Here is a 12,685-nt window from a genome sequence, read left to right as displayed (position 1 = left end):
GGTCTAAATTCCATCCATAGACTGATGACTCCCATTTGTACATCCCTAGCCTGGATCTTCCTCTCAAACTCTGGACTCCTTCTCCAAATGCCTACTGGGTATCTCCATGGGATCGTCTAATAGACATCCAAACTGAAAACTGAACCCCTGATCTTCCATCCAAAACCTGCGCCTCACACTGTCTTCCCCATCCTTGTTGATGGCAGCCCCATCACTGCAGGTTCCATCGTCTGGGCCAAAGCCTGGAGCCATCCTCGACTCCTCTCTTTCCCTCACACCCCCCATCCAATCACCTCTCACCACTCCCGGCAACCACCCTGGTCCAGGCCACCATCATCTCACATATGGATTACTGTAACCACTTGCTAACTGGTTGACCCTCTCTGTCCTCACCTCCCCACAGCATGTAATGTCATTCCTTTTATCAAAACCCTGCAGTGCCTCCCATCTCATTCAAAGTGAAAACCAAAATCCTTCGGTGGTTTCACTCAGCTCCCATCACTGGGCTTGAAACACACAGGCACACTCCAGCCTCAGGACCTTTGCACTGACTCTCTTCCCCCAGGTCTCCACTTGGCTACTTCTCTTGTGTCCTTCAAGTCTTTGCTCAAATGTCACCTTCTCACTGAGGCATCCCCTAACAGGCCTCACCTTATTTGATATTGTAACCCCTCCCCAGCAGTGTCCCCTGCCCTACCTGGCTGCACTCTCAGCCCTTACCCCACACAACTTTTCTGTCTGATTTTGTCCACTGATGTCTCCCGAGCACCTAGAACCAGGCCAGACACCCACCCAGCTTCCTCCCTATTTCACACAATGTTATTCCTGACACAAAAAAAACATATTCGCTTTCCTATCAGGGCTCGCCCTGGTAGCCGCTGTAACCAGAGCCCAAGCCAAAGCCTTGGCACCACAAGAGACTCAGGACAGATGCTGCCGGGCAGGTAGAGGAAGGGCTGGCAGGTGATTGTCAGGCGAAGGAGAGGGAGCCTGGGCCCCACACCAACTCACCCCAGACTGGGCTGACATTCCCCAATGGAGTGAAGACAAGGGGGGAAAGAGTGTAGCGGCCACATTAAAACAGGCTGGCTGGTCACATGCTGTTTAAACCATTAAGCTCAGGTGACCACCCCGGAGGAGGGTGCTATGCTCGCTTCAACACTAAAGTGGAGGAATTCCAGGCCCAGGGGGCCATACTGGGAGCAGAGAGAACTAAGGCATTTTAGCACTAAGTGTGTCTTTGATGTTTTGCCTCGCCTCCGCTCAGTGCACCTGCACCACGGCCCTATGGCTGTGGACCCATCTCCCAGAAGGGGCTACTGAAGCTGGGGCAGGCCAAGTGACACACCCAAGGTCACCAGGCTGGTAGGACGAGAAGCAAGAATTCAAACCCAGGGCTCTCTGTCCCCACATGTGCAGTCTTCCCCTGAGAGGCGGGCGGGCCTCAGAGCAGCATCTGGGTCAAGGGCATCAGGCCTGCCTGGTGTCACTTCCTTGTCCTCGCCCCCTCCCCTGCCCCAGCTTCTGAGCAGGCGAGCCCTGACCTTCCAGAATCGGATTGGAGGGCACCAACGTTGGCAGAAGCTCATATTTTACCAGGAAAGACAGGCCACCATCACTGTGGAAGAACAATCTGTGAGCAGCCTGCCCTTGTCCAAGACAATGCTCAGGCAGCTTGCAACCCAACGGGGCTCTGACCCAATTAACCTTGCAGGTCGGCAGCACCTGACATGAGATTTGGGAACGGTTGGCAGCAGCGGCCATAATCCCATCCAGAAAAAGGAAAAGATGAGAAAGAAAGAAAAACATTCTAATGAAACCAATAACTGTGAAATGGCCTCTCCAAAGAGGGTTGTTTCGTCCCGGTGTGCTTGTCACTAGGGGAGCAAAAGGAAGGACTTCCACGGCCACACCAGGGAGCACCAATTAAGCACCTACCTTCAACCAGGAGAAGCCAGGCGCTAGCTGGGTGGAAGTATGTGCCCCAGGACTCAGAATGGTCCTCAGATGTGGCTGGATGATGGCTCTGCACATCCTTATCCAGTCTTTCTGTTCAGGTCCAAGACAAGATACTGTGTGCTGTGTGCCTGCCCCAAGTGAAGGACCCAAGGGTATTTGGAGAAAGAATCCCTTGGGCTCATTTCTAGTTACTATGGGGCCAGAGAACTGCCAGTGGCAGAAGGGAGGGGTCAGTCTTAACCCCTCCCAGCTCTACAGAGCCCCCTGTTCTTACCCCCACCTAGGACCCTGCTCACGCCTGGTGTGTGATGCTGCTCCCTGCTGGCCACAGGAGGTGAGGCAGCCATACTTCATCCAGCTCCAATGGGCACAGCCCAGAGCTGGGAGAGACCAGCTTTCCCCCATGGGCACACCCTGGCTACCCTCGGTTAGGTCTAGATGTATCCTTGGCCTGTGGGCGTCAAATTCCCGCAGTGGGCAGGGACTGTGACCAGGCCCCCCCACCGCCAGAGGCCCATGAGCCATGAGAGTGACACACGGCAACCTAGTGGGAGCTAAAGGGCAGGGGATCTCCCACCATCAACACCCACGGGGCAAGAACTGAGGACTCTGTGGGGTTTGTAGGGGCATTCTTGTGGATCCAGGGTTCCTTGGACTCAAGGAAGCTGGAAACTCTAGTCTAAAACCCTCCAACTGCATCTGGAAAGCTGAAGGTCATACAGCAGCAGGTCAGAGGCACTGCTGGGGCCAGAACCTGGGTCTCCTGATTCCTGGCTTCTGGTCCATTAAACCTTCCCCAAGGGGAGGACACATCCAGGTGCATTCAGGCCTCATGCATGCGCACATAAATTCCTGTGCACTGCCCAGCCCTTGGAAGGAAAGAGCATGGGAAATCCAGAAGAAGGAAAGAAAAGAGCACAGTCCTAGAGCCATCTGGGTGCCAGGCACTGTGCAAAGTGATTTGCATGCACCAACCATTTGATCTGCACAAAAGGTGACTATTACTCATGAGGAGACAAGGCAAAGAACTTGTTCATCTTATACAGCTGGCAAAGTGCCAGAACTATGTTTCAAGTCCAAAGGTCATGGCCTCCCCTTCAATCACACCTCTTCTCACATGCCTGCTCTGCCCTCCTGTTACTCCTATTCCAATCACTGATGGAAGATGCAGAACTCCACCCATCCTCAACCAGGCCCCACCCATCCCATCCAAGCTCCACCCATCCCCATCCAGGCCCCTCCCATCCCTATCCAGGCTCCACCCACCCCTGTCCAGGCACCTCCCATCCTCATTCAGAGCCCCACCCATCACAAGCCCAGGTGAATCCAGTTTGCTCCCAGCTGTGGATGTTCCAGGCAGCATTTTCATCCTGGATCCAGCTTGGTTTTGTTACCGCTGATTTGGGCTCTGACTACACTTTGACCGTTTTTAGTTCTATTAAAGTCTTAATGAAAGCTCTTTGGAAAAAGATAAAAGTAAACCAGAGCCAGTGACGCTTTATCCTGCAGAGTTTTGTTTGTGCATTATCCAAGAATCCAGCTCACAGAGGAGAGGGACCTACCCCCCTGAGAATAGTACCCCCCTCTTTCCCACAGACAATGTGGGGCTACCTCAGGCTTTCTGCACGTAATGAACCACAATGGCTGCTCAGGCGTGGCAACATTTTTGGGTAATAGATTTAGTCCCCAAAGATTGACGGGTAGAAAATGAGTGTGTAACCAGGACAGCCATGAATTGGTGCGGGTGCACAGGTTGCAGGGAATGGGGCAGAGCGGGGCTCAGTGGCTTGGGAGTTGCTCAGGACGACGCAGCCAGACCTGTCTAGAAACCCAGCTTCAGCACCTGGGGTCAGTCCAGAGACTGGGGCAGAGTCCCTCTGTAGCCATTGGTCTGCTTTGGAAAATGGATAACACAGCCTCATGGGATTTTCACAAGACTCACAGATGGAAAACGTGTTCACAGAGATTTTTGGGATCATTCAAAACTCTCACTTGGCTTCACAAGAACTGGTTGCCCTTTGAATGACCGACCAGGCTGGCAGAAGGGTGTCCACTCATGGACAGAGAGACCATCTTCGTGGGAGAAGGAGACGCATAGGTTGGTTTCATCCAACAGCCAGCTTATCTCCACCATTTAAAACATGACTTGATACTCCCCAAATGCCCCTGGGGTGAGCAATTGTTTTAAAGCCACGAGGAGGTTTGGAATGGATGGAATCGTCTGGAACATCTATAAAGGGAACCCAGAAAGGCCCAGGCAGGCCATCATCAGAAGATCGTGCACAGGTTCCCTTTGTAGACTGTCTGCCTGGACTGCCTCTGGCTGCCAACCTCAAGCCTCTGTTTGGCGTCTTGAGACCTGTTAAAAAGCTGATGTGGTTTTCCTGTTGCAGAGACAGACTGAGTAAAGGATAGAAATAAAGAAGGAATGGGGCTTCCCTGGTGGCGCAGTGGTTGGAAATCCGCCTGCCAATGCAGGGGACACGGGTTCGATCCCTGGTCCGGGAAGATCCCACATGCCGCGGAGCAACTAAGCCCGTGCGCTACAGCTACTGAGCCTGCGCTCTAGAGCCCGTAAGCCACAACTACTGAGCCTACTCGCCACAGCTACTAAGCCCGCGCACCTAGAGCCCGTGCTCTGAAGCAAGAGAAGCCACCGCAATGGGAAGCCCGCGCACAGCAACGAACAGTAGCCCCTGTTCACTGCAGCCAGCGCATCAACAAAGACCCAATGCAGCCAAAAATAAATAAAATAAATAAATTTTTTTTAAAAAAAGGAGTGTACCCACGAGGAATGTTTATCAGTGAATGAGAAACTTCAGCAGGTTTCTGGAAGACGAGAAAGTGGATGGGGCCACATGGAACCATGAAATGAGGCAGGGGGAGCCATGACACAGGACTCAGCAGAGTGGGGGAGCACGAGGAGGACTGGCAGTGGGATGGTTATGAAACACCCGCCCCGGCAGACCACTGGGCCATCAGGACAGAGGGGATCCACGCCCCAGAATTGCCTTCCTCCAACGGGGACTCAGGGCATCGGGGCACCTTCCACCCACCCTCGAAGGAAGCCCAGTTGTTGGCATGCCCCGCCTGGTGTTAAAAGACTCCACTCAGGTAACCAACACAAGAAAGGGAAAGAACATAGCTGTCAGTCATTGGGAGAGGAGGAGAAGAGGGTGGTGTAAATCAACTAAGTCCTCATGGACCCCAGCAGGGTCAGTAGTCACTCCCTAACTTGACAAGTGAAGAAGCAGAGGAAGAGGCATATCGTGTAGCCTTCCAGCTGCCACCAGAGCAACTCTAGGCAGGGATTGTTCAGAGAGGTTGTCCCAGAGCAAGTAGGATGGGGGTGAGGGGCGGTGGTCAGGACACTGCTGCTCTTCATCCTAAACTCTTCCGTTCAGTTTCATTTATAACTGAGCACCTATGGTATTGTGAAACCCTTTTTATACATTTTTGAAATAAAACCCAGAACATTTTCATGAGACTGAGGGGGCCTGGGTGCCAATCACAATGGAGACACTCACTGGTTTCCATTAGCTTTCCCCTGTCCCCAACTTATCCGAGGCAAATGCGTTCACGTGCCAATTTGGATAGGAGAGAGGGAGAAAGGCTGAGGAGAGGAGGAGAAAAAATTTAGAACTCGGAGTATCCACCGTGTTTTTTTTTGTTTTTTTTTTTTTTTTGGCTGCATTGGGTCTTAGTTGCGGCACATGGAATCTTTCGTTGCACTGCACGAGCTTCTCTCTAGTTGTGGCGCGTGGGCTCCAGAGCACGTGGGCTCAGTAGTTGCGGCACGCAGGCTTAGTTGCCCTGCGGCATGTGGGATCTTAGTTCCCCGACCAGGGATCGAATCGGTGTCCCCTGCACTGCAAGACAGATTCTTAACCACTGGACCAACAGGGAAGTCCCCATATATTTATTTTGAAACAACAAAAAAGGCACTGCTGATAGGGAAGCACTGAGGGCTTATGGGGTGAGTGTCCAAAGATGACATCTCAGTGAATGCAGACAGAATCCAGAGGTGCTTCTGAGATGTGTTCTGTAACTTTCTTTACATCGCATGGGCTAAAGAATAGATCGGCACCACTAAGGGGTACCAAAAAGGAGGAAGAATTACACGTTCACAAGTCAAAATTCTGTGTTCTGTTTCTATTCTAGAGGAAAACTTTTTTTTTTTTTTTTTTACCAAAAGTAAGAACTTTTGTTACAAATACCCCTGTTAAGTGAGAGCTACAAAGTCCCCTAGCTGAGCAAGTCTCCAGGTCTGTAGGAGTGGCTGCCTTTACTGTAAGCGGAGCATCTTATTTAATTAGATAAGAATTAGATAAGTGAAAACAGAGATGCAAGAAATGTCTTTGCTAATTGCCTTTCCTACACAGGCCTGCATCCTGTTGTTTGGCTTTTAGCTACATTCACACCAGTCATAAGACGACCTTGACTTCAGGCATGTGAGACCAGAGAGGTGTAACCATCTCTTTTCTTATCCTGCCAGGCCTGCGTTGTTGGGTAGGAGCTCCCTGGAGAGGAAGCACATCCAGCTGGGCCCGCTTCTAACACCGTGCATCCCCAAAAGCCAAGGCTGATGTCTACACTCGTGGGGGCCTGGCGCCATGGTTGGTCAGCAAGGCCAGCAGCTGGGAAGGTGAGCTGGACACAGGGCAGAGGGGAGTAAGGATGAGCTGGTACCCGTGCTCAGTGTCAGTAGTATAAGGCCTCACGAGCTTCTGAGAGTAGTGGCTGCTGCTTTACTGCTACCTTCCAAATCTTACACAAGTTCCTCTCACATCAAGCTTTAACCCAAAATCACTTAGGGGAGGAGAGTCTGGGAAACAGGGTTCCCCAGCCTTAGCCAGTCTGGTAGAGCACGATCCAGCACACCAGGTCTGGACCCAGGCAAGCTCAGCTGAGTGCCCCCCAGCTCAGAGACAGCTGTCCTGGCCCAGCTGCACATCCTGATTCTGAGCAGCAGAGGCCCATCCAGGGCACCATTTGCCTCCAGGATGAAAGTGAGTTACGGAAGCAAGCCCAGTGTGATTCTGGGGCTTTGGCTCGTAGGCTCCAGGCCGGTGGGAACCCCAAAGCCCTCCGATCCAAATTTGACATTTGGCCCCCGGGGCTGTGCAGTGGTATCAGGAACAGCTGCCTGCAGGGTGAGTTCTACTTCCCCACCTTGGACCTGACTTCCTCTGACAGCCTCCTGCAGGCAGCTGGCAGTGGCACACCCTCTCCCCACACCCAGGGGCGTCCTGGTCTCATTTCTGCCAAGCTTTGCTCCTCCCTGGGTCACCTTACCTCTACCACTGCCATCCAGGCACAGCCCCAGAAAGGCCCTTCTGCTTAGGGATGGCACCTGGGCACGTGCCAGGCCCTTGGGGGCATCAGGCAGCCTCCCAAACCAAGCTCTTCATGTGCAGGTGGCTCTGCGTCAGTTGCAAAGTTATGTGCAGACTTCAGTGAAAAGCAAAGAACTGTTGACTTCTGTCTTATGTGGCACCCAAGTCTCCCTACAACTGTTGTGGATAAGACTCTGCTCCAACCACTTTCCAAATCTCCTTTTTAAAAATGTAACATTTTGGGGGCTTCCCTGGTGGCGCAGTGGTTGAGAGTCCGCCTGCCGATGCAGGGGACGCGGGTTCGTGCCCCAGTCTGGGAAGATCCCACATGCCGCGGAGCGGCTGGGCCCGTGAGCCATGGCCGCTGAGCCTGCGTGTCCAGAGCCTGTGCTCCGCAACGGGAGAGGCCACAACAGTAAGAGGCCCACGTACCGCAAAAAAAATAAATAAATAAAAGATATAACATTTACTAAGATTTTTTAGTTTTTAAAGAAAATTCAAAATGGATAATCACCATAATCTCTCCACCTAGATAAATCCTACTGACATTTTTAATAATAAAACTAAATATAAAAAATATCGTATATGGTAAGTAAAAATATATAGAGAGAAAAGTAAAAAATATATACACGCACGTATATGTAAGATTTGGAAATGATCAAAAAGTTTAGAGAGGTACTACATTTGTCACTTACTATAGTAATAATGCTGTGTAACAAGTAATCTCCCAATGTTAGTGGCTTACAGTGACAAGTAGTGTTCTCTTTATAGGTCTGCAGGTTGGCTGGAGCAGCCCTGCTTCAGTCTGTGGGTCTCCAGGTCTCTCTCTAACCAGGACCAGTGATCACAAGCACATGCTTGTGAGGACAAGCATGTTCTTGTCACGCCAGTGGCAGAAGCACAAGATGTCAAGCCAAAACACAAAAGCATATGTAAAGCCTGTTTATACGTTTGCTCACATCTTATTGGCTAAAGCAAATCACATGACCAAACTCAAGCAGAGAAGTCTACTTCACCCCCAGAAGGAAGAGGGAGGGGAGTGAACATTTCCTGAACAACATTTCAATCTCACAGGAACCAAGTTAAGAAATTAGGTAACATCTTCCTTCCGACTCCCATACAGAAATACACACATGTGTTGTGCAAATATCCACATGCAAGTTCATATACTTATTTTTAAATACAAAAAGGAGTCCTTTCGTACGCATGCTGTTTGTTCCTTTTAGAGAGTTTTGCAGTAGAGTTCCCCTATTGATTTATTTAATAAACACTTACACAGCACTTACTTGCTATGTGCCAGGCACCATTTTATAAATATAATCTGCATGTATTGGTGCAAAAATATCCTGGGGCATGTATCTGGAGAAATTTCAGGGTGTGCTTTTAGGCTAACTGCACAGAAGTGGGGTTGCTGGGAGTACTTTTAATTTTCATAATTATTCCCTAATTGTCTTCTGGAAAGAATGCACTGATTTACGCTCCCACCTACCGGGTAGAAAAGTGTCTACTTCTCCATCATCACCAGCCCTAGGGCATCACAGTTTTCCATTTTTGTCAATCTGATAACTGCACAACACATTTCACTGTTGTTTGTTTTAGATTTCCTTCATTAAAAATGAGGCTGGGCAGCTTTCCCACATTTATTGGCCATTTGTATTTATTTTTCAGTAAATTGCCGTTCATGTCCTTTGCCCATTTTTCTACTGGGTTATTTTTTCTTATTGATTTATGTGAACTCTTTGAGGCTGGGAAATTGGCCTGTCACATTTGTCTGCCACAGATGTTGCAAATATGTTTTCCCAGATTTTTATCTATCTCTTGACTCTGTTATGGTCTACTCTATCAAATGGAAGTTTTATTTTTATGTAGCTCAATTTATTGATTCTTTCCTTTCTGAGTTCTAGGTGATTTTTTTTTCACTCATGCTCTCTTCTGTAATTTTTATGCCTTTATTTTTAACTTTTTAGTCTGAAACAGTCAATCATAGATTTATAGGCAATTGCAAAGATAGTACAGAGAGGTCCCTGTCACCTCCCATCTGCTTACCCCCAATGGTTACAGCTTACATAGTTAAAAGTTATGCAACACAGAAACCAGGAAATTGACATTAGTACAATGTGTGTTCTATGCCATCTTACCACTTGTGCATATTCATGTAACCAACACCACAATCAAGATACAGAACTCTTTTTTTTTTAATTTTTAAAAAAGTTTATTTATTTTGGCTGCATTGGGTCTTCGTTGCTGCATGCAGGCCTTCTCTAGTTGCGGCAAGCAGCCTTCTCATTGCGGTGGCTTCTCTTGTTGCAGAGCACAGGCTCTAGGCGCCCGGGCTTTAGTAGTTGTGGCTCACAGGCTCAGTAGTTGTGGCACATGGGCTTAGTTGCTCCACAGCATGTGGAGTCTTCCCAGACCAAGGCTTGAACCCGTGTCTCCTGCATTGGCAGGCAGATTCTTAACCACTGTGCCACCAGGGAAGTCCCAAGATACAGAACTCTTCCATCACCACTGAGATCATCCTCATGCTTCCATCACCACTGAAATCATCCTCATGCTGTCCCTTTATTGTCAGACCTGTCCTCCTTTCCCCCATCACTTATAACCCTGCACAACCACTAATCTGTTTTCCATCTCTATAGTTTTGTCCTTGTGAGGACTTTATATAAGTGGAATCATACAGTATGTGACCTTTTGAGATTGGCTTTTTTCACTCATCATAATGCCCTTGAGACCTTGATAATGCCTATATCAAGAGTTCATTCCTTTTTACTGCTGAGTAGTATTCCATGGTGTGGATGTTCCACAGTTTGTTTAACTGGTTACCCACCTATCACAGGACATTCTGTTTTTTTCCCAACTTGGGGCTATTACAAACAAAGTTCTATGAACAGTCAGGCTTCTCTGTGAACACAGATTCATTTCTCTGGGATAAAAACCCAGGAGTGCAATTGCTTGGTCATATGCTAAGTGTATGTTTGATTTTTTTTTTTAACTGCCAAATTATAATATTTTCCAGTGTGGCTGTTTTCTAATTTACTCTGTCAATCTCTATCTTTTAATTGGTATATTCAGACTATTTACGTTTAATGTAATTATTGATATGTTAGGGCTAAAGTCTGACATTTTATTTTTGTTTTCTGTTCATTCTCTGTTTTTCATTTCTCTGTTTTTCTTCTACCTTCCTGTAAGTTACTTGAACATCTTTTAGAATTCCATTTTGATTTATAAATAGTGTTTTTTAATGTGTCTCTTTCTATACTTTTTTACAATGTCTTATTATACATACACAACAGATCATAGTCTACTGATGTCAACATTCAGGCAATTCGAATGAAGTATGGAAACCTTACTTCCCTTTATGTACCTTCACATTCTCCACTTATAATTGTCTTAAATATTTCCTCTACATCATGAGTACTTCATCAGAAAGTGTTATCATTTGTGCTTAATCATCAAACATAATTTAGAACACTCAAGAATAAAAGGAAAGTCTATGTATTTACCCAAATTTTTACTCTTTCTGTTGTCTTTTCTTCCTTTCTGTGTTTCAAGATTCCTTCTATCATTTTATTTCTGTTTCAAGAATTTTCTTTAGCCATTCTTTTAGGATAGATCAGCTAGTGACAAATTCTCTTGGTTTTCCTTCAACTGAGAAGTTCTTAATTTCCCCCTCATTCCTGAAGGATATTTTCATTTTATATAGAAGTCTGGATTGACAGTTATTTTCTGTAAGCTTTTGGAAAATATTGTGCTACTCTCTTCTGACTTCCATAGTTTTTGATAAGAAATCTACTGTAATTCTAATTATTTTTCTCACATAGGTAAAGTGTTATTTTTCTGTTACTGCATTCAAGATATTTTATTTACCTTTAGTTTTTAGAAATTTTATTTTGATGTGTCTTGGCATGGATTTCTTTGTATGTATCCTGTTTGGGGTTTACTCAGTTTCTTGCATCCATAGGTGTATGTCTCTTGCCAAATTTGGAAAGTTTTCAGCCCTTATTTCTTTGAATAATTTTTAGCCCCATCCTCTCTTTCATCTCCCCCCAGGACTCCTATGAAGTGAATGTTAGATCTTTTCTTATCATCCCTCAGTTCCCCAAGGCTCTGTTCTTTCACTGTTGTTGTTGTTTTTAGTCTATTTTCTCTCTGTTGTTCAGACCAGGTAATTTCTATTGGTCTCTCATCAAGTTCACTGACTCTTTCCTCTGTCCCATCATTCTGCTTCTCCAGCAAGATTTTATTTTATTTTGTTTTTGTTTTTTGGCGCTATGCGGGCCTCTCACTGTTGTGGCCTCTCCCGTTGCGGAGCACAGGCTCCGGATGCGCAGGCTCAGTGGCCATGGCTCACGGGCCCAGCCGCTCTGTGGCATGTGGGAACTTCCCGGACCGGGGCATGAACCCGTGTCCCCTGCATTGGCAGGCAGACTCTCAACCACTGTGCCACCAGGGAAGCCCAAGATTTTATTTTGATTATTGTATTTTTCAGTTGTAAATTATCCATTTGGTTCTTTTTTTAATGTATTCTATCTCTTTGCTGGGACTTTCTATTTCTTTGCTTAAATGTTTTATGTTTTCATTTAGTTCAAGCATTTTCATTATTTCTTGCTGAAGCATTTTTTAGAAATTTATTTTATTGAAGTATAGTTGATTTACAGTGTTGTGTTAATTTCAGCTATACAGCAAAGTGATTCAGTTATACATATATATATATTCTTTTTCATATTCTTTTCTATTATCACAGGATATTGAATATAGTTCCCTGTGCTATACAGTAGACCTTGTTGTTTATTCATTCCATATCTAATAGAATCTAATCTGCTAACCCCAAATTCCAAGTCCATCCTCCGCCAGCCCCCTCCCCCTTGGCAACCACAAGTCTGTTTTCTGTGTCTGTGAGTCTGTTCCTGTTTTGTAGATATGTTCATTTGTGTCATATTTTAGATTCCATATATAAGTGATATCATATGGTACTTGTCTTTCTCTTTCTTACTTCACTTAGTATGATAATCTCATGTTTGTTGATTACCTTATCTCATTCAAGTTGAGATATTCCTGGATTTTGGTATGATGAGTGATTTTTCTATGGAAACCTGGATATTTTTGGTATTGTGTTTCGAGCCTCTGGGCATTATTATCTGTTTATCGGGGCTCCTCTGACATCACTCTGTCAGGGGAAGGAGTTGGTGCCACTTCATTACTTCAAGGTGAGGGTGGAAGTTCAGGTTCCCCTCTAGACCTCCCATGACAGCACCCCAGCAGGAAGGGGGAGGGGGACCGCAGGCTCCACACACAGTCTTCACCAAACCCACAGATGGAGGGGTCTCATTACCCCCAGCAGGGATGAAAGTCCCTACTAGGGCCTTCTCTGCCACCATCCCAGCGAAGGG

General features: G+C 46.9%; 1 long non-coding RNA gene across 2 annotated transcripts in view; it reads left to right on the top strand.

Moving 5' to 3' along the window:
- LOC115846804 (uncharacterized) overlaps positions 1–12,685 on the top strand; it is a 119,789-nt gene that overhangs the window by 64,967 nt on the left and 42,137 nt on the right. For both annotated transcript variants that reach the window (XR_009559124.1, XR_009559123.1), the window contains exon 4: positions 6,455–6,604. This is a non-coding gene — a long non-coding RNA (uncharacterized lncRNA). The remainder of the gene's footprint in view (positions 1–6,454; positions 6,605–12,685) is intronic.

The sequence above is a fragment of the Globicephala melas genome, chromosome 15, assembly GCF_963455315.2.
Source record: "Globicephala melas chromosome 15, mGloMel1.2, whole genome shotgun sequence".
Lineage (NCBI taxonomy): Eukaryota > Metazoa > Chordata > Mammalia > Artiodactyla > Delphinidae > Globicephala > Globicephala melas.
This window is presented reverse-complemented; position numbering and strand designations above follow the sequence as displayed.